Source organism: Mustela erminea, chromosome 7 (genome assembly GCF_009829155.1).
Source record: "Mustela erminea isolate mMusErm1 chromosome 7, mMusErm1.Pri, whole genome shotgun sequence".
NCBI lineage: Eukaryota > Metazoa > Chordata > Mammalia > Carnivora > Mustelidae > Mustela > Mustela erminea.
Window position 1 is genome coordinate 57,035,127 of NC_045620.1, and position 27,994 is coordinate 57,063,120.

Here is a 27,994-nt window from a genome sequence, read left to right on the forward strand (position 1 = left end):
TTCTTTTGTTTTGTGTTTTAATCACTACTAAGCTAAATGACCTACAGGTTCAAGGTTGCATTCAGTTGCAAGCAATCCCTAAACAATAGTTAACGTGGCAACACACTGTCTTTAGATGCTTGCCTAGACGTTACACAAAAATGTCTGGATTGTCAACTTCATAGCTAACCTCCACACTGCTTGTCATGATGGCAGACCCAGAAACTTTCTTCATTCTTCTGTGGCTTGTTTGTATAAATGTGACACATACAAAAACAAAAATAGATATAAAGATGCTCGGTTTCAGAAAAAGCATGGCTGGGAACAGATTGAAATTTGGGTTTTAGTCATCAAAGATGTGATAAACAACACTGGGCATTAATGTAGAAAACAGATTGAGCTTTTTAATGGGACATCAAATAAGACTTTATTAGCATCTATTAGGTTCAACCCAAAGCTCAGGAAATAGCATTAATGAGCATCATATATCAGCGTGTCTGTTATTAGATAACAGTATCCCTTAAAACTAGCAAGCCATATAGTACTTTATATTTTTTTACCTTTATCTTTAGAATTAGCTGACATTCTATCCTGTTACACTGGCCTTACTATTAGTAATAGTGAACCAATTTATAAACCCATTAGTGACACTTTTTCCAGAAGATAAAAACAGTCAAAATTATCTGGCAGCAATTAATCTTAATGGCTGTATGCAGTAAACAGCAATGGGCTAATTCCAGCTCTGTCAGCCCCATCAAACAATCCCGCATTAGGCAGCTTTTCAGTGATCCATTAAAGCATATTCAGAACAACAACAAATTCAATGCTGAAGGCATATGCACTAAACATTACAACAGTGATCTTCTGAAGCCATCATTATCTCTTAAATAGTACTTCCCCCATGTATTATCATTATGCTGTACATTAGAAATACTTTGATTAAACTCCCTTAATTCATAACAGACAGCTGCAGACCATTTATGCAGTTAATCTCAACACAACAGCTATTGAGGAAATATAACAAATGAACGCTGTAAACTGGAAGTCATTACTATGAAAGATACTGGCTTCCTAGCCCTCTTAGAGCAGAGTGCATCGTAAGGATGGGCTTCGCGCCTACAATAATGGGGATGAAACTGTTAATGACCTTCCACTTTCCCCCGGAACATCTGTCCTGAGGCTGGTTGTGTTGTAGACTGGGCGCGTGACCAGTTTAGACGAGGCCATGTTCCCTGTCCGTTGGCCAGCCCAAGGGTTCCAGGGAGGATGACCAAGGCCATGGTTCACGTCTGTTTCCCAGCCTTGGCATTGAGAAGTCAAGGTTTTGGTTATACGAATAAGCTCACTGATTTCACTGAATCGTGACTGTAGAGCACCAGAAAAACACTGGGTGCGTGTATCATCATTAGCAATGGCTTCTGATTTCCTTGCCAACAAGTGCTGTCTTTAAAATTTAATTCACAGTACCTGAGTTGACATACTTTAAAAAAAAAAAAATGATGTCTGCAAAATTTTCTCTGTAAACTCTTTCCCAGGTATGCTGTATTTTCGTTTAACAATTCAGAAAAACCTGCACGCCAAAAAATCCCCCTCCCTTCCCTCCCATACTTAAGTGGCCACGCCCCCAAGTCCATGTGCTGCTAAGTAGAACATGCACTGGTTGAGTTTGACGAACAAGAAACCTGTGTAAATTTTCCCCATAATACACCTTCACAAAATCTTTCCTTTTCACAGGTAGAGAAACCATAAACATGTGCATGAATGGGGTCTATGTGCCTGACATTTTTTTCCCTCATATAGGGTTTATTTCAAAGTTCTAAACCACAGACACCGTGTCTACCTTTTGATGAAATGGCCAACTAATTAAAACATAAATTTAGAGTCCCCTTGCCATCTCTGACAGTACTTTTAGCTTTCAGGGTTAGCATCAGTGAATTAAATATTGATTCCAAATGTAAAGTGCCCTCATTGTGGAGTGATAAGGGCTTAGCTTTCAGAGGGAAAGGCGGCTCCCTGTGGCAATTTGCACTGAACGTTCGTTGATGGCGATTTCCACCACTGTGGCTAAATTGACCCATCCCTCCAAGATGTCCGCAAACACACGGGTGTTAATGTTTGCCAGTGTGTGGAGAGTGGATTAGCTGGGGTGAGGGGGAGGTAACAGGTCACTTTGGCTCCTCAGGTTACCTCTGATGTTGTAGAGATTCCCCTGCTTGCCCTCTCCCATGCTCCCACTCACCCCTCTAAGAACACCACCCCCCTTTTTTTTTTTAAGATTTTATTTATTTATTTGACACACAGAGAGAGAGAGAGATCGCAAGTAGGCAGAGAGGCAGGCATAGGGAGAGGGGAAGCAGGCTCCCTGCTGAGCAGAAAATCTGATCTGGGACTTGATCCTAGGACCCTGAGATCATGACCTGAGCTGAAGGCAGAGGCTTAACCCACTGAGCCACCCAGGAGCCCCTGGGAAACTTTTCTTAATTTTTTTCTCCTTTCCCTTAAATTTGTTTGAAAGGCAGGGATGTGGTGATTACTTATTCTATCCCCCCTCTCCTGTTTCTCAGATTTGCATTTGCGACAAAGTTGTGCCACATACTTCTTGGGTACCAAGTGCAGTTGGAAGCAACCAGGATTCTCATTCTTTTTGAAAAGACCTCTCATCCTAGGCCTTAGCTCCCTGCCAGGTAAGAAAGCTCTACTACCAATTGCTGAGTCACAACTAAGTTTGAGAAATAATGCTCCTGCTTAGAAGTTGACAGCATATGGCAGTGTAGTAAACCTCTAAGAAGTTCTAGAGCGCATGTCCAAACTGACCCAACCAACATTTTAAAAAATAGAATAGCTGTCAACATTTTATGGACCATTGATCTTTTATAGAATATATTTAGGACATGTTTTTCTAAATTCCTGGTTACAATACTTATGCCTCAATATTAGCTTATGGTAGGAAAAAACAAGTTTACAATGTGATTAATGATGCTTTCTTCTCATTTCTGTTTGTAAGACTTAGCTTAAAGATACTCCACTGTTGTCAAGTGGCCATTAGCAAATAAAATTATGTTTGGAAATAAAAATTATGCTTGGAATTCAGAAGTTTGCTTGACTCTGGTAGATCTGGCCATTCATTCCAGGAATACAAGTTTATCACATGATGTCCATATAGAAAATTTTCTGATTGAGACATAAGATTTTCTTCAACTAATGATTAGATTTTGGCAAATGATTTTAAACATATGGATAATTCACAAATGTGCTCATTTACGCTGCCGTGAAACATTATCTTTAGCTATAACACAATTATATTGTGCAGCAAAAGTTCTATCTAGACATGTTTACTATCTGCCTCTATTTAGAAAGCTTCCAGTTATGACCAGGTGACTTTTACATGCTACTTTGAAATCTGCTGCTGGGAGTCTCAGCATACACTTTGCCCCCAAAATATACTGCAGATAATGATTATGTTCTAGATCTAACTTATTCTTATGTCTAATCCATTGCAATCACATGGCTAATAAGTTACATACTTTAAATAATAAGCCAAATATCAGTATTGTTGCCCTGTCAGTAAATTAAACCAAATAGAAAAATGATAAGGTGATAAAATTAACTAAGAAATTTTTTTAAAGGTTTGGTCTAGAATGTTAGCACTTGAGAAAATATAGGTTTAATTTAAAAGATGGGGTTGCGGGTTGAGGTGTGTCTGTGTGTGTGTGTGTGTGTGTGTCTTCTGAAGCAAACTTATAATGGCAATGTTTCTAAATACTTATTATCTTCCAAATGTACATCCCACCCAGCCTTCTATTTAGACATATCGCGGCAGGTCTTTTTCTAAGAAAAAGAGCTAAGACTCCTATGTGGAACAGAAAAGAAAAAAGATTGAAAGGGAACAGAAAAAGATAATTTCCTATGAAATCTAGGTAAGAACTGGCTGCAGTGGGGAAAAGAGAAAGTAGCTTTGAGGGTGTGCGTGTGTGAGATACACACACACACACACACACACACAAGCACAGATGGAAAGAGAGTAGAAGTAGAGTTCCTTTGAAAGATTTAGATAAGATGTGAGTAGTGAAATACAGAAAACCTGGCGACCACAGCATTTATGCAGTAATTTTTCTGAAGGGGACATTCTGTGACAGGAGTCAAAAATGGGAAAAACAGTCTCACTACCATAAGCCTGATGTTCTGTTTGTCTTGAATTGTGCCTCAAACACCTGCATAACCTCCAAGCCTCAACTTCTTTCTAATTCCTGTTGTAGAGTTTAGTTCATGTGACTAAGTTTCCATTTCGTTTCCTTGCTTGGCTGTATGGTTCTTCACTCAGCCTGGTACTTGGAGACCCCAAATTTTACCAGTCCTTTCCCCCAGAAGACTGACCTCCAGCCCCTGTGTTCTACCCACTGCCTTGCCACTTGCCACTGACCCCTGTCTCACATGCCCCCTTCCCCACACCTGTCTCCTTCTCCTCATGGATCCTAGCGTGCTTCTCTCTGTCTGGGCCCTCCAAGAGCTCCTTACCACTGGGGCTCAGGTAAGCCCTGCCAGTGTTCCCAGCCCATGCTTTACACTGTACTTGGAGTCATTTTAGTAAATGCCAGTTTGGGCTAGTCAGAATACTCCTGAGTCACGTGCTTGAAAAGCTCCATATTCTACAGCATGATCTGTTCCCTACGTCCCCTACTTTGTTTTCTCCCTCCTCTGTTCCAGCTCATCTGATCTCCTGACTATTCCTCAAAGGCACAATGTTTACTCTCAAATCCATGTCTTTGCACATCCAGGTCCCCTCCCCCTAACTTCTTTTCCTATTAACTGCCTCCTACTCATCAATACTGAATTCATTTATCATGGCTTTTGAAAATCTCAGTCTCTGGCTAAGCAAGATGCTCCTACACACTGAATTATAATTCACTGAACTGTAATTACTTTCCTGTCTCATTTTGACCTGCTTGAAGACAAGGACAATGTCTTTCGTTCAGTATCATGAGCTCGTAGACTATTTCTTGGAACATAGTAGGTACCTAGAAAGTACTCATTAAATGAATGGACCAGAGACTATCTGCAACTACTGTACAGCGATCACTCCCTTTCTGGTGTACTGTAGAATTGCAGAATTCTTAAATGGTTAACAGTTGATTATTAGTTAATAGGCATTAATTCTATTATATAGGAAAAAGATATTGGTAGCATCCATGTGAAAAGATTAACAAGCACAGATCTGCATGTAGTACGATTGCAAATGGTTTTATCCAACCTTTATGTGCAGGAGCTGACTTCCTAAATTAAGAGAAAAAAAAAAAGGAATAGGTTACTTTTATTAAAATAAAAAAAGAGATCATTAAAAAAAAAAGACATGTCTCCTTAGCATGGCACACAGCTTTACAAAGAAACAACATACCCAGGGCTGACTGCCTCCTGGGTTGCTCTTGCTCTTTTCTGCACGTCCTGTCCCCTCTGTTTTCCTCCTCTCGTTTTCCCCCAAGCTGTTGGTGATGAGAGATTTGGCCTACACGTGGTGCCATTTGGTTCGTATTTGAATGAGAGTGGAAGGCTCGCAACATCAGTACGATTGTCCAGTTTGGTACCTCTCTGACTGGTGAGACTCCCACCATTATTGACCAGCTACCCTCATCGCCAACATATCCCAAAGTTGTGGTGGGAGGGATGCCAGGCAGCGCTAAAGGACTTGCTTCTCCTTGCATTCCTGGTGAAGCATGTACCCCACATGGGGAGAATTGGGGTCAGTCATTTTATTTGCTTTAAGACATGGTACCAATTTCTCATAAGGAGGCAGAATGGGTGGTTTACCAAACTAAAATAAAGGAGCCCAGCCAAACTCTCCACACAACTTCTCTCCAGCAGCAAAGTGTGTCCTGGGCATTCCTCTGGATCATTAAGACAGCACCTCTACCCACTGCAGGGCTGAGCACAGAGCCCACTCCGTAAATGTTTATGGGCTAGTCCTTCTGAGCTCCACTGAATGGGCCTTTCATTCCTTGGAAAGTTAGCAAATTCTCTTAAATAGCAATGCAATATTTAATGTTTTTTCCCTAACTCTACGTCCACAAACAGATTGAAGAAAATTGGTGTACTGGTCTAATGCTATTAAAGATGATGAAGAAAAAATGTAATGATACTTGAAACAGGCTAGCCTTCTCTGTTAGTTCATAACAGCATCAGGTGACCAAAGTCTTGGTTTTAAGGACAAGGTTTATTGATACGCAAAATTAATGAAGTTCAACAAACGTTGAGTGGGTGCCTAATACATTCAAGGTGCCATACTAGGAGCTTTGCAAAATAAAACAGGGCTGAATCCTGGGCCTGGCCTCAAGGAATTTACAATATTGTGTCTATCTACGAAGTGGGATCGAAATTCTCTTCTCATTGACTGTAACTCAGAAGAGTAAAAATTTGTATCTCTGTTTGTTGAACGGTTTTCTTTAAGTTGAGATTGAGTCTTAGCCCCTCCTTGAAGATGTCCCCAACTCACCAACTGCATTATCCGTAACTTTTGGGCAAGGTTCTATTTGTTCACTGGTTTCTCCATTTACGTTCACACTCAAACTCAACAAATATTGACTTAAGACTCCTGTGTGCCAGGAACTGTTCTAAGAGCTTGGAGACACAGTGGTGAACAAAACTTCAACACACACACTCGGAATTAGTAAGAGCTATGAGGAGGAATCAAAAGGTCAGAGAGGGTCGTGAGGGTGAGGAGCTCTTCTGAGGAGGGTGTGTCAGGAAGGCTTTCCGGGAAGTTGGCATTTGAATGAGGACTTGCAAAAGTCTGGGGGATGTGCATGAAGGGCGGAAGTCCCAGCAAGTACAAAGGCCTGAAACAGAAGGAAGTGGAGGTGTCTGTGGAACAGTGGCTGAGGAGGAGGGCTGAGCCATGGCCAGGTTCTGGTAGGGAGGGGACTTGGAGGCCAGGGCAAGGCCAGGGCAAGGCCCAAGTAGAGGAGTTTGAGCATAGAACATAACTAATCTGATCACTGTTTTAAAAAGATCACTCTGACTATTCTGTGGAAAAGAGACTATAGAATAAGTTAAAAAAATGAATAAATACCCACTCCACTATTTCAGTCCTTGGCCCAAATGGAACTGCCCAAACACACTAGTCTTTCCTAGTTTCGCTACATGGCCAATAGCTTGTCAATACAATTGCTATTATTAAATAGCAGTTTCTACCTGGAAGATTCGGATCCATATTGAGAAAAACTGTGTAACAATTGGAAGCTTCCCAACAGTGACCTCCTGTCCCTAGAAGTGTCCACACAGAAGCAGATGACCTGCTGTCCGGGGCATTTTAGGAGGGTTCCCTACAATGAGCAGACATGAACTTGAAGCCTCTGAGAACTGTAAATTTCCTGGACATCTTTTGCTTCCCATTGCATGATGTAGATAACCCAGGATTCCAGGCTTAAGATATGGAGAGTCTAGTAGACATTATCCTGTGCTTCCTGCATCCCTCATTCTGCCAGCTGGGCATGGTGTTAGCGGATGGCACTCAACCGTCAGCCGCTCTGGAGATCTCCTTGGCTGCAGAGAGCTGCTTTGCTTCAGGTCACACCTCTTCCTGGGACATCCCATATCCATGGGCAGTCCATGTGGAGTTTAAAAAGCTCCATCCCCTCGCTCCTCCTTGGGGCAGCTTTGAAGGGCCAGCCTAGCTCCAGAGCTCCTTGAGGTCAGCTGGCAGTTAGTGGATTCTTCAAGGCTACCCACCTTCCCCGTTTGCCTAGTCTGGCTTTATTCCCTTCCTTCCCACCTGTTGGTCCCTTTAGAAACCTCCTCTCCTCCCACCCCCCACCATACACACACTCACCATAAGCTCCATCTCTGGGCCTGCTTCCGGGAACCCAAATAGAGAACATCATTGTGTAAGTAAGTAAAGTGGCTTAGTTGGAATTTGGGGCTCCTGTTTGCATTTCGAGCAGGTGTAGCATCACACAAGCCTTAAGGGAACTTCAGGCCAGGCAGGGTGTCTCACCGTATTCAAAAGAGGGCTGTTCTGAAATCTCCATGCGTGATCCAGAGAGAGCCAGGGAGCGCTCAATGTTTGGGACATAGTGGCAGCTCAGTAAATATGTGTCTGTTACAACCCCCAGTCATATGTGAACAGACAGCATCATATGGACCCCGTGTTCTTATTGGGAAGGTTCTGTACCACCTTAAGGGGCCGAGGGCATGCAGCAGTCAGTGATCACGGAGCTCCTAAAGGCAAGGAGTGATCTCTGTGGCATCTTGGTCTGAAGGGCTTTGTGGGAAGGAGGCAAAAGGCCATGGTTCCCCTTTGGTGGAGAAGGAGAAGAACATTGTCATGTGCTCGGGAAACTGCAAGGGACTCTGGGCCGGTCCCCAGCGTTGATTAAGAAAAGTGCATAGCATTGCAGGAGAAATTCAGAAATCACTCAAGGATGGAAACGTTTGCTATCACCAATGTTTTGAGTGAGTACTATCATTTATAACTTCACCCCACATCATTTTATATCTTCCTCTGATATTTTATTATTACTTTCATGTCTCTTCCTGAAGTGCTTTGAGGATAAATTTTTTTTTTCCACAAGGATCTTTCATATGAATAGGCTCATTGGCATCAAAATGTTAGATGATAAATTAAGCTATAATACAGAAACACATTAAATATGGTATGTATGAGTGCAGACATCATAGGACCATGCCTGTATTTTATCGTATTTCAGTCTGAGGGTAGGAGACAGATTCTGTGGACATTAATGTGAATTCTGTACATGGGTCTTGAGAAAATGAAAGTATTCAGATAGGTTGTGTTAAAAGGAATAGATACTTCAGTCCACTCACAATAGGGTTTTAATCAATGTTTGTCCCCTCCATGCTCCCCATGGTCTGGGATGGTTCACTCTGACCAGGCTTCATTGCTTCTGCCGTAGGCAGTGTGATTCAGTGGGGTCCAGACCCAGGAAAGCCACCCTGGGTCACCTCTCAGCCCCCCACTCTCCAGCTACATGGCCTCATGCTAAGTCACTCATCCTAGAGGCTCATTTTCTCATCTGTGAAATGGGAAAGAACGTAATAATACTGAAAGTATAAGGTGGTTTTGAGAAGTTAATATATGTCAAACACTTGGAAGAGTGTGATTCCTAAGAAGTTTTAAATAATCAGTTACTATACAGATGGAGTTCCCCTTTAAGAAAAGGAGAGGGGGTCTGAGGTATTCCATGGCTCTTTGTGTGTTGTGTATCACACTTGGTTCCTCCCAGCTGAAAATGTCTCTGAAATGATTAGCGCAGACAAATGCAGGAAGTCTACTTGAGAATCCAGCGTAGTGACGAGGGAAGGTGGGACAGGCAGCAGGTACCCAAATACCACCAATGGAAGCATCTGTGGCTTTTCTCCCATTTCCAGCTATATAATTCACTTATCATAGCTTCAGACTAATACTTTATTTTATGCGCTTTATTTCTCTTGTCCGTAAAATAGGCACAAGATACTGGACTATGTAGAGTTCAGAGGGAAACCCTTGCTCAATAATTAAGAGTACTTGGTGTCCGGTATGAGTGGCTCGGTAAGCAGCCTATCGAGCTCACATAAGCTTATATAGAGCAGCTCACACTTGGGAAAGGAGATTGGGGATGAGCGGTGGCCTCTGTTACCCTTCGTCTTGTTGTGTTGCTTCCTTCTCCAGCTGCCAGCAGAGCTTGGTCAAGGCTCTATTATTGTAACTGGACATCAGCGTTGACCAGTCTTACTCCTTGGACTACAGCCCTGCTGTAAGCCAGTCTTGCTTTGGAATCAGTCCGACCTGGGTAGACCCAGGCTCTGGGTGAGCAGGGGCGGTGGGGAGGTTTACAGTTTCTTGTGGAGTCTGATATTCCCTCCCACACTCCTGGGAGCAGGAAGAAAGCATCAGTTAAGGCAATGCCTGGTGGGTTCCTATATAGGACCCAGGAGTGGTGGTCTTCTCCTCTTCCTTCTCATGCTCAGGAGCAGTGATCTTCTATCTGCAAAGTGAGAGGCTTGGCACATCACAGACATTTCACTCAGCACCACAGAATCTGAATTTGTGATAGTCATCCACAAAGTCTGATCTAGGAACAGCAACACCATGTCTTTCCACATGAGCTATAGATCAAGGCATTCCCACGTCCATTTCATTAATCTGTTTGGATCCAGATGTTTTCATTCCTTGAATAAAACAAACAACAAACACAAACGGTGAGAGGTAAGAGATTTGCTAATCTCAACTCCCACAATATATTTAATTTACAGAGAGTTTCAGATTTCCTGACCTTAAGGATCTTATTTCTATGAAATGGGTACATTGTTAACGAAAGAGGATTTAGTGCAAAGTACTTTCTCCATGCTTGAATTCTTTTTGCATTTTGTGCCTTTTGTTTGAATCATACCACTTGAAATCAGATTTATCAATTTTAACATTTGGAAATAAATGATCTTGTAAGGATTCAATGTGCATATCTACAAAGGGATAGTATTATGGGCTATAGGAGAAATAGTCATTATAATAGCATCCAAGAGCAGTCAAGAAAATTTATAGCCATGGGCTAATTATCCTTTTCGTGGGTATTTCCCACCCCCCCCTTCTCTCTCAAGTTTACATCATGGTGAAAATTCTTCCTCTCAGGCTAGGTTAAGGCTATGGGCTCATGTAAATCCTAATTTAGATATTGAACATATTTATTACGGTAGCCCTTTATTGGTGTCTCTACAGAAAGTGGAGTGGATAGGGATGCTCAGAACATTCTGTATTCCAACGGAATAACATCTACTATGTTGTAATGTTATTTTCTGCTGCCGTAGCAGAGAACCACCTCAACGCGAAACCACACTTTCTTCAGTTTCTTTAAACTGCATTCCCCTCCCCCTCACACTTTTGGGGACCATCCTGCTGGTTTTCCCGTAAACGGGGCCTTTTTACAGACAGCGAACTCTCTGGAAGGTTGCGCTCTGGACATGCTGTCTCCTCTGTCAAGTTCATTTCTTTCTTCCCTTTTCCAAGCTACAAAGCTACAACAATGTTTATATTCATATGAAGTATTTCAGCAATTCATAGCCAATTTATCAATGACCGGGCAGCTGCAGGCACTGCAGTCTGAGAAAATATACCAGCTCACTTGGTGTTTACATAGGCTCCGAAAGCCCCTAGTCGCGGCCAGGGGACAGAAAACCCCAGGAGTCATTAGAAAGGTACACTGGAGCCCCGGCCCGAGATGGCGGAGGGATGTTTGCATTATAGCCCAACACATCATTAAGGACACAATTGTTATTTAATGTGGCACAATCATCTTTCTACTCTTCGTGAAATCCACTTAAGTAATTACCTTCTTAGCTCATTGGCTCTGCGAGCCGCCTGGCTAGAAAGGGTTATATCGAAGGAAATATTAAAAAACAGCCTCATACAATTGCCCCCTTTCAGCTGACTGTTCCTTATTAACATATTCAAAATGAAGGTCTTCCCCCACCCCCCACGACCCTGAGAGAGTGAGGGAACTCCAAGGTAAATAAATGCTCTGGGGCATTAGCAGGATTTCAAGAGAATAAGAACACGTTACCCAAAGTGTCTTCTACAGTCAGCCATTCTTAAAAAAAAACAGCTGATACCTGCATAATGCCTGGCTCTTTGTATTTTCACTTTGACATCTGTTTTAGCCAATCAATTTTTCATTGAAGCCAAAATGCTGCTTTAAAATTTGCCTTGGCTTTCTCCTTTTAAGACAAGAACAAATTTATGAAGAAAATACTCCTTTACAAAACTCAATGCAGGCTCCCCAAAGCTGTGTGGATCTTGGTAAGTGGCATAGTTTTGAAGCCTCGCTTTGAATAGTCTAGATATTAAGACGGATGATTTAAAGAATCCACAGGACTTATTTTCAGAGCACATTTACATGTCTTTCAAACAGATTTTTTTATTATGACGTGTCCAAGATGAGCTTGCAAAGATTTAGCATCATTTAAGAAGAGCAGTGCCGAAGTACGGAATTGAAATTACTTGAAAACACACATCTGCATTTTAAACTTTAAGCTGGCTTTCAAAATACCCTGTACAATCCATGTTTACTATAAATACAACGAGGTAAGTCTGAAATACCTTTATCTTATTTGGTAGCTCTGTGTTTGAGCCTCTTTGTTTGAACGGAAGTGTCAGCTGTATTTTACTTTATTATATAAAAAAGTTTCAGAATTTAATTAAGGGTCAAGTACCAGCAGTAGATAAATGCAACAGCGAAAGCATATTTCTGATCACTCTGAAGTCTGCAATCATGAAAATTATTATCATTGAGTAAAACTGGTCTCAATGATGGTGACTGGGAGACAGATTCTGTGTTACTCAGCCGTCATTTACATAATAATGGGTTCCAGTTTTCATCAGCACCTTTTGTTTGTACAGTGCTTACTGCTACACTAAATTGTCAAAATGTCATTCCTCTCCAATCAGCCAGAAAATATCAACAGTAAACAAGGCACAGGAAGAAATTCTCTGATTAGAAGTGTGGCAAGAGGAAAAGGAGAGCTCAAGTCTCCCCAAGCACTGGAAATGTTTTATTTTTTTTTCTTTTCCTGGTGTCCCCAAGAAGACAGTCACAAGGCTTGGCTTAGGAAAATGACCCCCCCCCCCCCCCCCCCCCCGCCGCCAGCCCCTTTAATGAAGAAATACCACTCTGCTACCGAGGTCGCTCTGAAACCTCGGGACTCTCCCTGGGGATTAATAGATTTACATATGTATTTGTCGTCGCCACTCTGGGGCCTCTTAAACTGGGCATCATCCCCCCACCCCCATCCACGGCAGACTCTCTCAGATTAAACTGGCAGGGATCTCCTAGTTTTCTTGTCCCTGCTCTTTCTCTGACTGCTGGCTAGTGGAGTTCCAGAGGATAAAGGAGCCGTGGGGAAGAATTTGGCCCACGACCCTACAGCCACCACATGGGGCACTTACAGGGAACTTCCCATCAGCTGACACTCCTCTCCCTTCAGACTACCAGAGGCTGAGAGCCAGCTCCTGAGGGAGGTGCCCAGGGGCTAAGGAGCTGGAGAGGAACCCCAGGTGGCAGATGGGGCTACTACTCTGCTCTCCACTGGCCATCACTTGAACTCGGGGACTGGGGATGTGGGAGGATAAGACGCCAGTGGCAAAGCCAGTGGCAACATTTAGGGGGTTGAGCTCTGGGTGCCCAGCTCTGAATTCTTTCTCCTTCTCTGCCAATCCCCCCCAACCAACTTCCTTCCACGATATTTTAAAGTATGTAAGATACATGAAATCAACGAATCTTTGGTTCCTCGAGGAAAACTGCTCAGGACCAGAAAAAGATGAGGATGAATTAATACAATATATGCCTTATAACCATTATAGTTACAAAGTATATTAAAATTAAAGACTTCACATTGTGTTTGAAATAAAAATGAATATAGTGGCATTCTGCCAAGAGTCCCAGAAACCACTCTTGTGTGGAATTGAAACATTTGGCTCATATAATACTTAATTTATTTTTATGAAATGACAAGTTATATAAATGTACGTTTAAAACAGAGGGGCACAACATTTTTGGGGGTAAGTTTCTTTGTATTCTGGCTTTTACAGCTCCACAGAGTTATGACATAGCTAAATAGAACAAAAAACAATAAACTTCTCCAAAGTGTGTGTGTGTGTGTGTGTGTGTGTGTGTGTGTGTTTAAGGTCCATGTTCCACAAGTATTTCAAAATGCGATCGTACAGTTAGGTTGCCCAAGGAAAGGCTCCCAGTACCTTCTTTTGGGCATGAATGGGAGTTTTAAAATCTATTGAAATGAAGTGTTGACATCAGGAAATATTTTGTAGAGCATTCAGGTTTCTTACCATGCACTTTATTTTGCTTGGCTACTTTTAATTTTTTTCCCCACTTCTTCTCTTTGAAAATCCGACATTGTCCAAACCCTTTCGATTAAGAAGCTTGGCTGAATGGAGGCGCGGCGATGATGTGGCGGTGCATCGATAAACAGGGGGCCCGCAAAGCTGGGCAGCGCGCGGGGGAAACAGGGCTGATCAGCGGTAATTACCCTGACACCTCATGCAATACAGGGAATTAACTCCTAGGACTTTGGGCCGAATGAAGAAGAAGTTGATGTTTCACGTTGTGAATGCATCAGTGCCTGAACCCATTACCAGTTTGAACGAAGATGGGAATTCACTCTACTTTTTGGGGGTGGGGGTAGGGGCCGGGAATGCAGAGCGCTGTGCAGAAAATGAGAAGGTAATTCAGGATGCTGAAGTAACAGCAATTTGTATTTTTATTAAGGCCTTTACCTTCTGAGTCTATATCGTATCCATAAGACATAAATAAAAGAGGAGATCCATGGCAACCATTGTCTTGGACGGGGGGAGCCTGTCGTTTTTAAAGAAGAGGTTAGTGTGTCACCAAAGCAGGTGACGGTATTTGGCGACAGACCTAAAGGAGCGGAAGTGCTGGAAAACACAGAGCAAGGAGGGGAAACAGAGCTCAAAAGGCAACTAGTTAGCAGCTGGCCCCATGACCTTTAACTGCATCCATGGTAACTGGGCTAAAGATGGAGTTCCATTTTATTATCCTCACACCCACAATGTTAAGCCTGTGAATCCCATTGCAATTTAATGGCTGAAATCAGAAGGCAGATCTGTGTTCACTGGACCAGTGCCGATACCCTCTTAGCTAATGAGCGCAATAAACATTTTCATGCCAGGAATCCAGTGCAAGTGGAAATATTATGCCATACAGAAATATATACCCAAACACAAAGAAATGGTCAGTAAAGCCAGTCTTTTTTGTATACTTGCATATTCTAGCATTCCAAGCCAGTCCTCTTTTAAGAGAAGAATTTTAAAAAGCTGCTAGGCTATTAAAAACTGTGGCATACCACAAAGCTTATTGTGAACGAGAAATCTGAAGTTATGAATTCTGGAGTTAATGACTATTACTGCCTCTTCTATTATTTTCTTTAATGAATCTTATTATTTGTAAATGTACGCTTCCTTTTATGTGCCTCTAATATACTCTATGCCTTTTCCCTGACTGTACGCTGTACCTCCAGCCACTCAAAAACAGCATAGGAGCGACCCCCACTTCTTCGGTAACAGGGAGGAGGTTTCTCTTGTAACTTCGCCTTCACCGCCATTCTGGCCCTAAGAATTAGCGACAACAGGGATCTATTGTCGCAGACTCTGCAAACCTGCAAGGATCCATAGATCACACTTGTTTGTTTCGAAGCCCCAGGAAAAAACTGATAAAGGTATCTGACCACTAGTGGATGAGCCTTTGAGCATGCCCTGCCTTTCTGAACAAACGCAGTTCGTGAAAACGCTTTTAATGAAAACGCACAGATTCGGGTTCAGGAGGAGATGACAATGGTGTCTGAATGGCTCAATCTCAGCCACAGCTGGCTTTCAAGTTCACATCCTAGATGAATTTAACTCTGTGTCGGTTTTCTGCTCACCTTCTCCCGGTCATCCTTTGGACAAAACTTACTTTTAACACATTAAACTTCAGCTGTGTCACTGTGCCGCTAGTATGGAAAGGCTGCCAAGAAGGATACCTGAAACCCCTCTTACTTGTTGCGACAAGACGTAGTCAAAGTTCCAAGACGCGTTGGGTACCAGAAGAAAACGGAACTTAAACGAAATTTTTTTTTTTCCTTCTTTTCGTTCAGATTTTTCCTCAGGAGTTCTGAAATATTCCCCAACTTTATTTTGGTGAAATGCTTTTCTGAACAAAGATGAGGGCTTAATAACTTTCCTTATCAGGAAAAATAAATGTTTCTTACAGCACAATGCAAGGCATACTTTATAAGAGAAAGCTTGAATCGTGTTGCTAACAGAGACTACTTGTTCTGGAAGCTACAAAGGTCAGGGAGAAGATAATTTGGCTGCTTCTTATCTTTAACACAGTGTCACTTTTATCATGATTAGAAAGTTTTAGGAGGGTTGGGGGAAAAAAAGGGATAGACAAAAGAAGTGAAAAGTCAGATCCCTGAATAATCACACCTGTTTACTTGACTTATGAAAGGGCAGGATGTGTCTCTATCGGTTTAATAAAAGATGTTCTATCAATTTAGACAATTATACCAAAGATTAAGAATGTCATGAAGCTGGTGAAATCTCCTAGGTAACATTAAAAAATAATATGCTTTTAGATCACATCATATATTAAATGACAACTGCCAATTTTTTTTAAAGGAGTACTCAAAATTCTTTCTTGAATGACAATTTGAAGTTAAAATACTTTGTTCTCCACAGTTAACTTCATTGACATGACACTTCTTGACTAGGGAGACTTGGCGCCTAAGAGCTTTTTCTTTTATCCAAGTAAAAGTAGATCGTAAAGTAGACTTTATGGCCTCCCTGCATCATTGCTTAATTAAGGAACAACAAGAAATGCTCTGCTAGCACATTACTTGGCTTAAGATATCCAGCTATGACTTACATTTAAATATTTGCCATCTTCTTGACTCAACTTTGTTTTCTTGGTTCTGAACGATTGCTTTCCTCATCGTTCGTTAGCTTAGTAAAAATGATCCAAGCCTTAATAAGAAGACAGTAGTCACAAAGGGGAAAGGCAGATGAACACAGACTCAACTCTGGGGAGGACGGACGAATGGCTGGACAAGAGGTGAAAGGTTTAATGCACTCACCTGCACAGTCCCTGCTTGCTCAGTTTGGGTAATCCTATCTGCTCCTTCCTGAGGACTGTTTCACAAATAACCTGCTAGCCACAGTGATTCTGGGAAGTCCTCCATGTGGGAGCTATGGAAACACCTAGAATCATTTACTCCCCTTTAAACAATGTCTTTGCAATAGTCCTTGGTCTTTGGAGGGAAGACTCCGCCCTTCCTCTAAGCCTCCATCACATGGAGCCTCCCCCCAGTAAAGGTTGGGTACTCCTCAGTTGGCCCAAGCAACAAAGGAGGGAGCCTGAACTCCACTGACCCCCAGGTAGACCACTGGCCGGGAACTCATGCGTTGGTGAGAAGCTCTCAGGGAACAGGTTATAAGCAGAGAGATCATCTGCCAGTCAGAGTGGTCGCCCCTCTAAGGAACCCCGACTGCCCCGACTGCCGCTCACCCCAGCTTTGCATTATGCTTCTTTTGCCAAAATCAGCCTTCTGCTCCTCCTCTTCCACCTGTAGCCTTACCTTCTGGATCGCATCCCACGTTCATAATTTAACCTCTGCCCTGCCAGGCAAAGCACCAAGTGCTTCTGGCTAGTTTGTGACAAGGTATGAAAAGCCCATCGTCACTTGACACTTTTCAACTCCTGGTTCCCCGGCACAGGATCCTTTGACCTGTATGGTAGAAGTGAAACCGCCGTTGTTATTCCCAGCACCGTCTGTGGGAAACATACTCATTTATCAGGCTCTTAGCCTGTGCGTGTCATAAAAACTATCTCATTTAATCTTTGTAACAATTCTATGGAGAAAGCGATTCTGGGAGGCTAAGTAAATTATCAGGAGTGAGAGAGATAGCAAGTCATTTAGTTGCGCTATAATTCTTAGAAAAACCAACTTGGATAATAATTGAGTTTTCGTGGCATTTTTGTGGTACAGACGCAGGTCTAAAGATCCTTGAGCGCCACTGCTATTTATGGACTCGAAGGACGAGGGACTCTTCTCTAACTGATTTTTCTTACAAAGGTCCCAGGATCCTCATCAACTTGACTGCTTAGGGAGTGAGTATAGGTCACCAGACTACCTTGAAGCTGTATTGTCTGCATTTCCCGGCTCCTAGTCTGATTTTTTTTTTTTTTTTTTTAAAGATTTTATTTATTTATTTGACAGAGAGAGAAATCACAAGTAGGCGGAGAGTCAGGCAGAGAGAGAGAGAGAAGCAGGCTCCCGCTGAGCAAAGAGCCCGATGCGGGGCTCGATCCCAGGACACTGAGATCATGACCCGAGCCGAAGGCAGCGGCTTAATCCACTGAGCCACCCAGGCGCCCCTCCTAGTCTGATCTTTTGATGCTCGCTGGGAAACGCTGAGGGTGCTTGACTCCCGTTCTCTCCTTGTGCCATTGCCCTGCCCATGGCGTGCCTGTGAATAACTTAGTCAACATCTGTGTGCTGTTTTACCTCCGTGCCTGGCTTCCGGTAGGCATTCAAAAGTATATCCACTGGGGACCCCTGGGTGGCTCAGTGGGTTAAGCATCTGGCTTTGGCTCAGGTCATGATCCTAGAGTCCTGGGATCGAGTCCCACATTGGGCTGCTTGCTTGTCAGGGAGCCTGCTTCTCCCTCTGCCAGCAGATCCCCGTGCGTGTGTGTGCTCTTTCTCTCTCTCCTTCTTTCTGAAAAATAAGTAAGTAAGTAAATAAATAAATGAATCTGAAAAAAAAAAGTATATCCATCAGATCAATTGACAAATTTTAGTGGCCTCTTTTAGTAAGAGTTATCTTGTCAGATGACTTCCACAGAGAGCGAATGTGGAAGGGAAATGATGGTGAATTTTTCAGTTGCCATTGACATTATTTACCTGTACATATCACCCTCGCTTTCTCCTCAAAGAGAGAGGTAGGAGATATGAAAGATAATACATCAAAACAGCTTTAGAGTTCTTAAAAACAAACAAACAAACTTGGAAATAAAGATACACTTGACTTTGCAAAAACATCCAATGTGATTCAAAAGCCACTGCAGGGTCCTCACTAACACGGAACTTCTACATCTCCGTCTATGGGCCTGGTCTGCACGCAAAAAGTGGGGGCCCCATGATGGTCAGAACAAAACAAGCAGGGAGGGAGTCAGGCATTTTCCCAGAGCAGGAGCACTTTCTGGAGAGGCTAGGCGAGAGGAATAGACCTGACTCCAGGAATGTCTTCTCCAGTTACTCACTGCATTGGACTGTGGGGTGAACAAGTCCTACCCCAGAAGACTTGTGGAAAAAAGGCAGGTCAACATAGAAAGCAATTTTCTAAATATATAGGATCTCAGACTATTGATGATAAGAGGAGAAATGCAAGCAACATGTTTCAAATGTGTCACGATGGCAATCTAACGCTGGAGAGATAGAAAAGCAAAATGACTAATAGATAGAAACAAAGGAGAGTCGAAATTCAGAAAATCAGTTTATGGGGATAAGTCACATAACATTGAAGGAATGGAGAAAACACACAAACGATAGGACTCTGATCTTTGGGTAATAAATAAGGCAATTTGCATGCACAAGTGGCTCAAAATGGAATTGTATGGAAAGAAAACCAAGCAATAATTCAAAGTGAAAAATCATCCCATCCTCAAATAAAAATGCAACTCTTCTTATCAAATAATATAGTCAACCAACCAGTTTTAGTCGATGTAGGGAAGTACTTTTGGTAGAGGGTTCAATTTAAGATTCAAAAGGACTCATGCCTAAAGAGTAACGCTGTTTTTCTGAAGACCAAGGTCATGCTTTACATGTCGTGTAAAGTGCTTGGTACATTTGGCGGTGTTAGTGTTATCGCTGTTAGTTCCATAAGGAAAAATTGAAAAAGTGGGTCAGGGAGGGAAAAAATCACTCATGTGATAGTCTTTTAAAAATAAATGTCACACACTGCTATTTAGAATGGGTTCAATATAATGAAATTAAAGATAAAGTTTGTATTCTATCCTCCTAATATATTTGGAGCTATTTTATTATACATCAAGACTTCCCTAAACAGATGAATAATGGTAATCAAGTTTTCTATTTATTTCTGCTATAGTGTGGAAGTAACTGCATTATTTGGGTAACTCTGATAATTCCAACAGGCACTAGAATAGGCATATACATAGAAGGGAAACATGTCAGATTAATTGCACTCTAAGACCAGAAGCATGGCAAACAATTCATGTTAATACCTTAATTAGGACGTGCCTCCAATTGGCCAGTCCTTCTGGATGGTAATTGTTTGTGTGGAGAGATGTTCTACCCGTTTTACTGTTTTCTCTGTGAATCCAAGAATAGTCTAAAGCCTTAATTATCTGGTATGGTTAAAGGAGAAGGCAGTTTGGATTTTCTGGGTAAATGAAACATAAACATTTAGGGTCAAAAAGTTTAGTTTCTATCAAGTTTTACTGATAATTTCCCCAAAAGCATTATCATGAAGGTTCATGTAAGCACACTTACCTTGCTCAAATTCAAGTACATGAATTTCTGAGTAGAAATATCATGAAAAGGGGGGGTGGGGAGAGAGTGAGAGAGAGAACTATAATAATTTGGGGCAATGTCCTCCGTCTTTTTTCCACTTGAGCATTGCCAAGGGGTAACAATATGATGAGAGGTGTGTTGGCTCTTTAAATGGCCACAGTCCCCGTATCTCAGATCAAGATACCACTCTTATCTGAGTTGGGGTTCTGGGAGTCTAGGTATAGGAAACCCTATTCACACAGCACTACAACTAAATATTGGACCATCATACTGTCCGTTGTTCAGCCGTGGGAACCATGAACTATTCCAGTCTGTGAGAAAAAATAGTCTACAGTGAATTCATTATGAGTTAGTACTATGCTTCATTTTATGGCAGATATACAAGGATTTTTTTTTTATTCCAAGGGTGCTTTTTACTTTAGTTGAAATCCTCACCTCCATGTAAGATATGTACTTTGGTATGTACTATATGTCCATATGTACTTAGTTCTTAGATATGTACTATAGGTGAGCATCAACTTGACTTGTGGGCAATAATTATTACATAATCTACATGATAAAATGTTTAATTTATTAATACGTTCATATTGCTATGTTTCTTTTTGGTCATTTGCTCTTTGGCCCTAAAAATATGGTTCAGAAACAGCAGCAAAATAAATGCTATGTAATGTTTTGAGAAAATGGTATACTGAGGGATAATTAAGTATTTTTATATTATAAAATCACCGAGTTCTTTATTTGTTTGACTTATTCAGCCACATTAAAATAATGACACAGATGACCTCTATCTGCTTTTGGTTATAATCTCTTTTTTGTTTCAGTTGCACTATACCTATACAGCTCGGCACAGTACATATTAGCCGCATGTGGCTATTTAAATTTCCAGCATTTAAAATTAAATATATTAAAAAAAATCAGGTTTTTTAAGTATTATGAGTCACATTTTAAGTGCCTACAGCTACTTGTGTCTTGTACCTATCATATAAGACACAGATAAAACATTTTCATTGTTCTACTAGACAGAGCTGTACTAGACAGAAGGTTCTATTGCTCTAGATTTTAAATTTGAAAATTGGATAAATTTCGTATTCTAATTAAATCATGAGGTTATTTTCCCCCTTAAGAATGAAAATAATTTTTTTTTTGGCTATTTATTACTACTTAGACATTGCTGTATTCCTGCAACTCCAGACAGAAAGAGGAAACACATACTTGATTTTTCCCAGTGCTAACTCATCATCAGAGTTTATGTTTGCTTTTTCTTTTTTTTTTGATAATCTCAAGATTTACTGATGTCTTTGATGTTCAGAGATGGTAGAATTTAAAATTGTGGATTATTTGAATTATGTAGGCATATCCATTGCTTGTAGAAATAAACCATTTAAAATACATGGTGTAATTTAGAGCCTTTTGGAATTGTGAAGTTGTTTGGTAGGTTTAATCCTTCTAGGGATAACAATGTAAGATCAGAACAAAAAGTAAGCACAGACAGAAAAACCAAACAATCTGCAGTTCCTTTTGAGAGACACAAAGCAGGTAGAGACTTAGTGGAGAGGGGTCTGACTTTGAAAGGTGAATTACAACAGGTGAGATGGGAAGTTTGTGGACTTTTTGAGGACACTTCCTAATTATAATATGATTCTGGTTGCCTTGTTGGCTTGAGACTTCAGGAGACAGTTTTGGGGCTGGTCAAGTAGCCAAAAAGTTAGGGTATAAATCCTTGCAGGTGAGAGTTGTAAAGTAGGTGGATTGCAAAGTTGTGTGAAAACTTTTCCCAGGTCCTTAGATTCCTAGCAAACAACATATAGTGGGAAGTTTTGTGAGTACAACAGAAAAGCATCAGTGGAGGCAGAAATAATTAAGCAGAGATTTTTAGCTGCTACACACCACATGGGAGACAGTTTGCAGCCTGAGTCCAGTTAGATTAACAGCCTGCTCTTGCAAAAGACATTCTTAGAGGATGTTACAGAAAAACATGACCCATATCAGGAAAAAAGAAAACCATTCAATGAAAAGGCATCTTGAGGTAACTCAGATGGTATAATTAGCAGACAAGGGCCTTTAAATAGCTACTGTAAATAGTCAAAGATATAAAGGAAATATACCCACAATAAATTAAGATGCATGGAACCAGCAAAGAAATAGAAAGTTTACAAAGTAACTAAATGGAAATTCTGGAATTGTAAAGTACAATAACAGAGAAGATAAATGACTGGATGAGTTTAAGAGCAGACTGAATAAGGCTAAAGGAAAAGTTAGTGAACTTGAAGAAGATAAATCAGTAGAAATTATCCAACCAAAAAATAGAGAGAAACGTGACTGAAAGAAAATGTTCACAGTCTGTGGGATCATATCAGGTATTCTCACATGTGTAATAGGAGTTTCAGAGGAGAGGACAGACAGAACAGGAAGAAAATATATTTTAAGAAATAATGGCCAAAATCTTCCCAAATTTGGTATAACATATAACAAACTCAATGAATCCCAAAGATAAAAAGAAAGTCAAACCCAGAGAAGGGGTAAAACCAAAGATAAAGAGAAAATCATGGAATCAGATGGAGAAAAATAAAGGGAGAAATGATAAAAATTATGACTGACTTCTTTCTCATCAGAAAAAATGAAGGCCAAAACCCGAACAAATCAAACTCAATACAAAGGAACCACAGCTTTAAAATGATGAAAGAAAGAAAAAAAAATATGTCAATCAAAATTCTATGATCAATGAACTTACTCTTCAAAACTGAAGATGAAATAAAACATTTTAAATTAAAAAAGCTAAGAGAATTCATTACCAACAGAACTACATTGCAAGGAAAGATACAGGACATTCCTTAGGCCAAAGGGGAAAAACAGAAGGAATGAATACTAGTAAAAAGGAAAAGTAGGTGGGAAACAGGAGATCATATATGTAGATTTATTTTCTTCTTTTAATTTTATTTGACACAAAGGTCTATTCAAAGCAATAGTCATAACTCTGTTGAGGGATTTATAGTGGTTGTTGATATAACTGATATTGTAGCAATAACAAACAGAGGAAAATGAAATGATACTTTTGCAAGGTTCTTATATTTCACACAAAGTAGTACAATATTAACTCAGGTGAATTTTTTAACCTAAAGAGAAACATTGTAATTCTTAGAGCATCCACTAAAAATGCAAAGAAGCATAGATTAAAAAGCTAATATAAGGGTCAAAATGGAAAGCTAGAAATACTCAGTTATTTTAAAATAAGGCAGGAAAAGAGAGAGAAACCAAAAACAAAAGAGATAAATATAAACAAAGAGCAAAATCACAAACCTAAATACAACCATATCTATGACTACATTAAGTGTAAATGTATAAAATACTACAATTAAAAGGGAGAGATTATATAGTTTGATTTAAAAAAGCAATACTCTACTATATGTTGTCTATAAGAGACACACTTAAAATGTAAAGACAAAAATGAATTTTAAGTTAAAAGAATAGAAAAATGTATACTGTGTAAATATTAATTGTAAGAAGCTGGCACGTCTATATTAAGACCAAAGTAGACTTCAAGAAAAGGAATGTTAGCAGAGGTTAAGAGGACATTTCAGTCACAATAAGGGGGTCAGTACATCTGGATGACATAATTATATTATGTACTGAATTATTATTATGTACATGATTACTAATATGCTTATTAATAATGTATACATAATAACTATGATGTCCTAAAAATAGAGTTTCAGAATAAAGCTCTCAGAACTAGAAGGAGATATAAATCATTGCAGTCATAATGGCAGATGTAATACTCCTTTCTACTGCAATCATTCATTTTCCAGAATGAGAAAAATCAGTAAAGGTATAGATGATGTGAATAATACCATCAACAACCTTGATCTAATTGACATTTCTAGAACATAGCACTCAAAGACTACAGAATACATAGTGCTTTCAAGTGTGCATAGAATGTTCACCAACATTGGTCATCTGTTAGACCATAAAACAAATTTCAAATTTCAAAAGTGTGACATCTTAAAGAATATGTTCTCTGGAAAAAAAAAAAAGGAATTAAATTTAAAAACATGTTCAACTTCTTCTGAAAATCAGTTTTACATTTTTACAGAGCGAAGATTATGATATTCAGACAGAATTCACTAACGCATTTTAATACTTCTATAAATAAAATTATGATGATTTGAAGTTAGGATTTCAACATAGAAATTTTAGAAGCAGAGGAACACATCAGACTTAGTGCTGAAACTGAAAAGTAAGTTGTCAGTAGAACAAGATAGCTCAACATAGATTCACTGGACAGAAAAGTAGGCTTGATATTGCTCTAAAATGTATAAGCAGCTAGTGCCAATTAAATCTGTCTACATTAAAAATATATATGATACTCCTACATTTGGATTGAGATATAAAGTGAAAAGTTTTTTGCAAGATAATTTGTCAGTATGTTTCATAAGTCTTGGAACAGATCCTGTTATTCCATTTTTCAAAAAAAAAAAATATTGCCTGAAATGTTCTGATTTGTATGACCAAAAATATCCAGTACAGTGTTATTGATATGTTAGTCTTATTATAGAATATTATTTTAGTTTTATTATAGAATATTATTCACACAGGAATAAGCTCATAATGTATTGCTAAGCAACACAATCGGATTATATAAAAAGTATGCACAGAATGATACCATTGTATTAAAATTACATATTTATAGTGCATTAGAAAAATTATGAAAGAATAAATATGAGGTAATTAATAGCAGTTCCACCAGCAATAGTTTTCTTTTGTGCTTACTTTTTACACTTAAAAATATCCAATATTATACTTCTTTGTCAAAACTATGGCCTCATTATGTTCTTAGTATCATGACTAAGATACAATGACTACACACTGTGTTTTATGCTTTGTGTATGTCATGTCATTTATTCTTCACAATGATAAATATTTCCATTTCATAGACAGGGAAAGTGAGACAGAGACTGAGTAATTTGCCCCAGCATATGTAGCATATGACCATATGTGGCATGTGGTCAGGCTGAGATGTGGTCCCAAGAAGACTGAATCCCGAGCTGCTGCTCTCCCGTGCCACTAAAGGCACCCAGATACATTTCTATTATCAGGAGGAAAACATACTGGAAGAGAAAATTGCTCAATAACAAGATAATAGTCTCTCAGTGGACCCACAAAGAAAAGTCAATGCCGCATGTTGAGGTCAATGGGCATACCTGTTGGGCTTCAGGTCTGGAACTATGCGGGAATGGATGGAATTTTGCTTCTGTGGGTAACAGGGCCCAAAGATGCCTCAAAGAAGTTGGGGGCAGGAAACTGGGATTATTGTTTGAAAACGAGTCTAGAGAAGAGCTCCCAGTTAGTGAAAGAAGACAGGAACAACCAGCCTCCTCTGCTGTCAGGACTGTGCCCTATGTGAAGCCGTGTGCCTGGAAAGGAAGATGACATATATCCCACTTTGTCATCAGGAATTGAGCAAGTTGTTCCTTGAATGTATGTTCTCAGTATCACTGCAGAGCCAGAAACCACTGTGACCACTGTAGCTCTTGGTCCTGGAGTCAAGACCCTTGGGATGTGGAAGAGTAATTAGAAAGAGTTCTACCCAGGGGATGAGCACAGAAAGAGAGAGAAAGGCACACAACAAAATGAAATGTTTCACAGATCAAAATTTCAAAGTGTATTAAAGACTTCCAATGCTGAGAAAGAGAGCCTAAATGTCAAAAATGCACTACAGACAAAATCAAAATAATAGGAAATTTTGAAAATGACTTTAAATATGCATAGGAGGGGTGCCTGGGTGGCTCAGTGGGTTAAGCCTCTGCCTTCAGCTCAGGTCATGATCCCAGGGTCGTGGGATTTAGCCCCTCATTGGGCTCTCTGCTTAGGGGGGGAGCCTGGTTCTCTCTGTCTGCCTGTCTACTTGTGATCCCTCTCTCTGTGTCAAATAAATAAATAAATAAATAAAATCTTTAAACAAATATGCATAGGGGTTATCAGTGAAGTCAATGAAGGTATAACACCTGTAAGAAGAATAAAAAATAAGTCACAAAAGACAGGAGTGTAAAAGAACAAGTTGGAAATCTTGGAAATAAACATATAGTAATTCACATAAAATACAAAAGTGACTAGGTGAATTCTAGAATGGACACATTCGCAAGGGAATTAGACGAGCCAGAAATAGTATTGAAGACTTCACTCAAAATACGCCTGCCTGCCTGTCCCCTTCTTGTCTCTATGTTCATATATAGATAAATAGATATTCTTTCTATATACCTATTCTAAAAAGATACAAAGTTTTATATCCAAAGTAACAAACATCCAGTTATAAGATAAGTAATCCTGGAGGTCTAAAGAACAGCACGATGACTGTAGTTAATCATACTATATTGCATATTTGAAAGTTGCTAAGGGAGTAGATCTTAAAAGTTCTCATCACAAGAAAAAAAGTTTGTAACTCTGCGAGGGGATGGATGTCAATAGACTTAACATGGCTCATTTCACAGTACACACAGATGTCAAACCACTATATTATACACTTAAAACTAAGTGTATCTGCATAAAATATGTCATGAAGAAATACATGTATAAATTTATAAACTTATAAACTTTTTGGGGATTAGGTCAAAAGGCTGTGACATAGGTCTAATAGGACTTCAGGAAAAAGACCGAGAAGGAATGGTGAAGTAATAAAGTAATATTAGATGAAGTAAGACCTGAAAATTTCCCAACATTGATTCGAGATCTATGTTCTTATGTTAAAAATTCTTTTCAAATAAAGAATAAAAAAAAAAACAGATAAGAAAGAGAAAAGAAATCCACATTTAGATATATCATAGTGTGACAGCATATTATAAAGGAACCCACCAGAAAGAAAATACAGGTTACAAAAAAGTCTTTGATGGCAGACATCTCACCTATAGTAAATCATGCTGGAAGATAATGGATCAATATATTCAGGGTAGGTTTTGGAAGGAAGAGGGGTGGCGGGTTGGGTGAGCCTGGTGGTAGGTATTATGGAGGGCACGTATTGCATGGAGCACCGGCTGTGGTGCATAAGCAATGAATCTTGGAACACTGAAAAAAAATAAAATAAAATTACTTACTTACTTACTTAACTAATTCAGGGTCATCCACCTTGAATTCTATACCCCCAACTAGCTTACTATTCACTAAAGAGATTAAAAAAAAATCAGAAAAATAAAGACATAGTTTACTAATTCCAGGCCTCCCTGAAAGAATTCCTGATGAAGTATCGCTGTAAGAAGAAAAATAAATACAGGGGCGCCTGGGTGGCTCAGGGGTTCAGCTCAGGTCATGATCCTAGGGTCCTGGGATCGAGCCCCACGGCAGGCTCTCTGCTTGGCAGGGGGCCTGCTTTCTCCTCTCTCTCTGCCTACCTCTCTGCCGACTTGTGATCTCTGTCAAGTAAATTAATAAAATCTTTAAAAAAAGGAAAAATAAATACAGGGTAGAATAGAAAATAGTAAAACTGGTAACACAATTGAATGTAAAAAAATACCCGCTTTTTCTTTTGTTCTGAAAGATAAAACAAAAACTGTTCCACACCAATAATAAGACAGGGGAGATAATGAGAGATAGAGAGAAACACACACCCACAGAGATGGGCAGAGAGGACTGAGGAGTGAGGAGTACCGTTCAGTACATGATGTGAGCCCTTGTGCTTGTGTGTAGGAGAATAGAGACAAATAACCACAGGATCTTCTGAAAAACATTTACAGTTAATTTTCTGTGGTAAATGAAGAAAAGAAGTATAGAGTATAGAAAAGTTCATCAAATAAGCAGAAATCAAATAAACCAGAAGTGGAAATAAAGGGAGAAAAGGTATAATGAAAAAGAACTGCAGTAAAGCTAGTTCCAAATACATCCATAATTGCAGGAAATGTTTGTAGATTAAAAACCTTTATTACAAGAATGGTATTAGCAT

At 40.0% G+C, this 27,994-nt stretch overlaps 1 long non-coding RNA gene across 1 annotated transcript; it reads right to left on the reverse strand.

The window, feature by feature from the left end:
* Positions 1–9,409: 9,409 nt before the first annotated feature.
* LOC116596510 lies at positions 9,410–18,137 on the reverse strand. Its single transcript, XR_004288147.1, has 3 exons — positions 18,037–18,137; positions 17,107–17,256; positions 9,410–10,137 (listed from the first exon to the last, which is right to left on the reverse strand). It is a non-coding gene; the product is annotated as an uncharacterized LOC116596510 (long non-coding RNA).
* Positions 18,138–27,994: the final 9,857 nt, after the last annotated feature.